Consider the following 5,362-nt stretch of genomic DNA (forward strand, 5'->3'; position numbering starts at 1 on the left):
AAAAACAAATGAGGAGGTAACAATGCTTGAGACAAAATGAACTCATTACCTAACTTATGTAACTGTAACCCCTTTGTACATTATTTTTACAATAAAAACATATTAAAAAAGATGAAAAGACTCAGAAATAAAACTACATACTTACAATCATCTGATATTCGACAAAAGAGAGAATGATGTAATGTGAAAAAAACATAGCCTTACTGGGTCCCTGTGGCTCATGCCTTTAATTCTAGCTACTCAGAGGCTGAGATCTGAGGATGGTTTTTGAAAGCCAGCAGGGACAGGGAAGTCCATGAGACTCTTAGCTCCAATAAACCACAAAAAATGGGAAGTGGAATATTGGTTCAAGTACTAGCCTGGAGATGAAATGCTGAGGGGTAGCTCCATGGCCTAGAGTTCAAGCCCCACGACCTACAAACACACACACACACACATACACACACACACACACACACACACACACACACACACACACCACATACACACACATCATAGCCTTTTCAACTATTGGTGTTGGGAAAACTGGACATCCATAGACAGAAAACTAGAATTGGATCTCTGCTTGCACTAACATCAACTCAAAATGGATTAACTACATTAAAATCAGTCAATCTACTATAAGACAGAATAAGGGTGATATTAGAACTTATAGGTACTGAGGTGCGAGCTGGGCAGCTGCATGCTGAGCACCGGTAGTTGTGCTCCAGATCCCGCAATCTCGCACCACGTGCCTCGACCCGATAACCGCTTACTCCATTTGGCCACTGCGATGGGCGCCATGCATCAGGTGCGCCCCATGCTCTGGGCAGCTCTGCTCACTGCCCTGGCCCTGCTCCGCGGGCCACCGGTAACTCGGCCCCGTCGTGCGCTGAGAGCCCTGTGATGCGAACTCCTTGGCCCAGTGCACACCTCCGCCTGCCACGCCCGCGTGCTCCAAGCTGGTGTGCGAGCCAGGCTGTGGCTGCTGTCTGACATGAGCACTGCGGGAGGGCCAGCCATGCCGTGTCTACACCGAACCCGGCAACTGAGGGCTCAGCTGCAGCTGCCACCGGCTGAACCGCTCCGATTCGGGTGCTGCTCTACGGCTCCGGGTTCTGCGCCAACTCCAACGTCCCAGGCCACCTGAGCGCCTACCTGTTGCTGATGCCCTCCACCTCAGGAAATGCTAGTGAGTCGGAGGAGGACCAAGACAGGGGGAACCTGCCCCGCTGAGCACACATAGGGTGCCTGACTCCAAGTTCCATTCCATTCACGCAAAGCTGGACACCATCAAGAAAGGTCACGCGAAGGACTGCCAGGGCTACAAAGTCGACTATGAGTCCCAGAGCACGGACACCCAGAACTTCTTCTCAGAGTCCAAACGGGAGACAGAATATGGTCCCTGCCTTAGAGAGATGGAAGATACCCTGAATCACCTGAAGTTCCTCAATGTGCTGAGTCCCAGGGGTGTGCACATCCCGAACTGCGACAAGAAAGGACTTTATAAGAAGCAGTGTCACCCCTCCAAAGGCAGAAAGCGGGGCTTCTGCTGGTGCGTGGACAAGTATGGTCAGCCCCTCCCAGGCTTCGACAGCAAGGGCATGCATGACTAGCACTACCTCAGCATGCAGAGCCAGTAAACCCCACAGCATCAGTTAAATTGGAGCTCCAATACGCTTTACTTTGCACAAAAGACTGCAACGGACAGAAAACCACCTGGCTACAGCCTCAACTTATATTTCTTTTTGTGATGAACTGTTTTTTTGTGTGTGTTTTTTTAAGAAAACCAAAGTTTAGACAGAGATATTTGAAATGTCTATTGTTCCTTTAAATGGTAAACTTGAGCATATTTCCACTTTTCAGTAGTCAGAAAATAAAATTAATTTCTCTGTTGCTTTCTGTAAAAATAACACTCCTGCCGAAAGGAGCAGACTTGATCCCCTTCTAGAATCCTCTCCACATCTGCCCACTGGAACAGCTGACCTTCTGCCTCCCTCACTTCAGTGGCTATTGTAGAAGACACCTCCTCATTGCCCTCCACCCTGCTCAGGCCTCATGGAGAACAGGAAAGTCAGAAACTCAGGCCACCTGGCCATCTCTACCATACACAAGACCCCTGGCCATCCTGGTCCTATCTTTGATTCCAAGGCCTGGACCCCTAGGCCACAAAGCTTCTTTATTATCTGCAAGTGACTTGATCTGCTTGGAAAATACTGGAGAGATTGAGGTGGAATTTTAACTGACCAAGAAAGTTCTACAAAACTGACCAAAAATGTTCTAGCACATTCTGGGAAACTTGTAAATGCAGATCTTTCTGACCTCCCTCCATCAGGCAGCTTTTCAAGGATGGAGCCCAGTGGAAGGCCCAGGGTTGTCTTGACTGGTCCAGCAGGGCATGGGGGAAGCTGGGAGTGTACCCCACACCTCACATGCCTCACCAGTAATGGAGTAATCGCTTTGGAGACAACAACAACAAAATGATTTCTAATTTAACTCCTAGTTTGGGGTTGAGGATAATAAGCTATTTAAAGGCAAAAGTTTATTTTCACCCCTCATCTTCATTCTTGACCTAACAAAACAATGGTGTTTAATATTATCTAAACAGGAAAGATGAACAGCTTGTTGAGAGAGCCTCATAGGGACACTGGGAACTCATAGAGAATAACTTGTGTTTGTTGAACTTGGAGTCCAAATTATACTTTATAATTCACACATATATGCAGAGAGAGAGAGAGATGTTCTCAATGGTTAACATTGTATACAGCATAGCCCAACGATAATAGGATCCATACTAGATAATCCTAGATAGTGTTATAGATACTAGAAGGTGTAACTATGGCTGTGACCAGGAGAGGACACTCAGTCCAGGTGGAGCTTTTCTCTCCCCAAGGCCAAACCCATGGCAGTGTTTGGTGTGTGGCAATTGTCCTGCCCTACACTGCTCTCCTTAAGAACAAAAAGAGGTCTCAAGATAGTCTGCCTACCTATTAAAAACTTTCCTTTATTTTTTTAATTTTTGGGGGGGAAAGTATTTTTGAAAAGTTTTGTCTTGCGATATATTTATAAAAGTAAATAAAGTTTTTACCATTAAAATAATAATTTAAAAAAAGAACTTATAGGTACTGGCAGGAACTTCCTGAATAAAATCCCAGGGGCACAACAGATAGGAGAGAGACACAACAAATGGGACTACATCAAAGGAAAAAACATAAACAGGCTAGGGACATAGCCACTAAACTAAAAAGACAGCTAACAAATTGGGAAAAGATATTTACCTGCAATATATCTGACAAAGGGCTAATTTTCAATGTATACATGGATCTCAGGAAACTACCCCTCCCAAAACTAATAAACCAATCACCAAATGGGCAGAGGAGCTAAGGAGAGACTTCTCAGAAGAAGAAGGAAGAATGGCAAAGAAACATATCAGGAAAGGTTCATCATCCCTGGTCATAAAGAAAATATAAATCAAAGTAATCCTGAGATACCATCTTATCCAAATATCTTGAATTCAGACAACAAATGTTGGTGGGGAAGTGGAGAAATTAGAAAATGGCAAGGACATTTGTACAACCATGTTCCTTGCTGCTCAATTCACAGTGACAAGAAATGTACACAACGCAGATGCCCCACAATAAATGAATGGAACCAATAATTATGCTATCTATATACAATGAAATTTTCAGAGCCATTAGAAAGGATAAAATAATGTCATTTGCAGGGAAATGGATGACACTAGAATGAATCATGTTAAGAAAGTTAAGCCAACATCAAATTGACAAATGGTACATGTTCCCCTGATATGTGGAAGAAAAGTTTAAAACACAATGGGATATGACGTACTCTGCAGGACTCTAAGCATCATATACAGTAAGAACCAAAGAGGAAGCCTTTGGCGAAAATCACCAAATACTCAAGCACCTTTTCTATATAATACTATTGAAGTGCAATGATAAGGAAACAAAGGAACTTTTCTTAATTTGTCTTTTCATTTTCTGATGAGTCTGTATTCTTCACCTAATATACAGGGAAGATGGGGGAAGGGCACAGAATTAGTGGGAACTGGGTGAAAAATTGCAGCAGCAGAGGCCTCTGGCTGTACTGGACATTGATGAAAGTGAACCATGCAAGTTGAGGGTCAAGATGGGAGGGAGGGTATGGAAGAGAATGGGGGAACAGGTAAGATTATGTAAAAGGAAGGAAATGTACTAGTTACCTGACATACAGAAAGGTAACGCTGCTCTATATCACCGCTATAACAATTTTTTTTTAAAAGAAGAGAGTTCCCAAATGAGAACACAGGAGAATAGGAAAATACAGAGCAGATAATTCTTTTTTTATGTCCTTGATACCTGATAGTTTCAATCAATAGCTATTGTCCTACCAACTGAGTCACACCTCTAAACCCAAAAGTCCTTACAATATTCAAATTTTTCATTGATTTCTTCATATTTTCTATTTACTTTTTGGTTTGTGTGTGTGTGTGTGTGTGTGTGTGTGTGTGTGTGTAAGAAATGGAGTTTGATCGTAGGGTCTAGGTGCTATCCCTGAGCTTCTTTTTTGCTCAAGAGTTCACTATACCACTTGAGCCAAAGCTTCAGTTCCGGTTTTCTTGAATAGTTTATGGGAGATAATAGATTCACAGAGACGTTTTTGCACCTCTAGATACAAATCATCATCTTCAGATCTTAGCCTCTGGAGTGCGCAGTATTATAGGCATGAGTCAAGGTTTATGGCTTATGAATTGTTGTCCCTTTTTTAAAAAGCTGGTGCCAGTGGCTCATGCCTGTAATCGTAGCACCACAGGAGGCTGAGATCTGATAATTGTGGTTTAAAGACAACCTGGGTAAGAAAGTCTGTGAGACTATTATCTCATAAACTGGTTAGTAAGAAACCAGAAGGGGCACTGGCTCAACCTGGTAGGGTGATAGCCTTGAGCACAAAAGAACAGGGACTGCTTCCCCAGGCCCTGAGTTCAAGCCCCACATATAAAAAATGTAAAAAAAAATTACAATCACTTGTAATCTCAACTTCCTCAATTGGTGGTTCATTTAAAGTTAATTTGCATCTCACTTTGTACGTATTTGAGGGGGAACTAAACATTTCAAAAAATGAGCACCTGGGTTCAGGTGGCTCATGCCTGTAGTCCTACCTTTTCAGGAGGCTTAGAAATGAATATGGTGGTTTAAAGACAGCCTGGGCAGAAAAGTTCCCATGAGACTGCTATTTCCAATTAACCACTAAAAAACAAGAAATGGCCCTGTGGTTTAAACTGGTATGGTAGAGTACTAGCATTGAGCAAAACTGTTCTGGGACAATATCCATGCCCTGTGTTCAAGTCCCATGTCTGAAGGAAAAATAGAAATCAAGGCTGGGAATT

At 43.1% G+C, this 5,362-nt stretch overlaps 1 pseudogene; it reads left to right on the top strand.

Moving 5' to 3' along the window:
* The first annotated feature begins 781 nt into the window (after positions 1-781).
* LOC122099923 lies at positions 782-1,622 on the top strand (annotated as a pseudogene).
* The last annotated feature ends 3,740 nt before the right edge of the window (positions 1,623-5,362 follow it).

This window comes from Dipodomys spectabilis, unplaced genomic scaffold (assembly GCF_019054845.1).
Source record: "Dipodomys spectabilis isolate Male_0828 unplaced genomic scaffold, ASM1905484v1 ptg000547l, whole genome shotgun sequence".
Taxonomy (NCBI): domain Eukaryota; kingdom Metazoa; phylum Chordata; class Mammalia; order Rodentia; family Heteromyidae; genus Dipodomys; species Dipodomys spectabilis.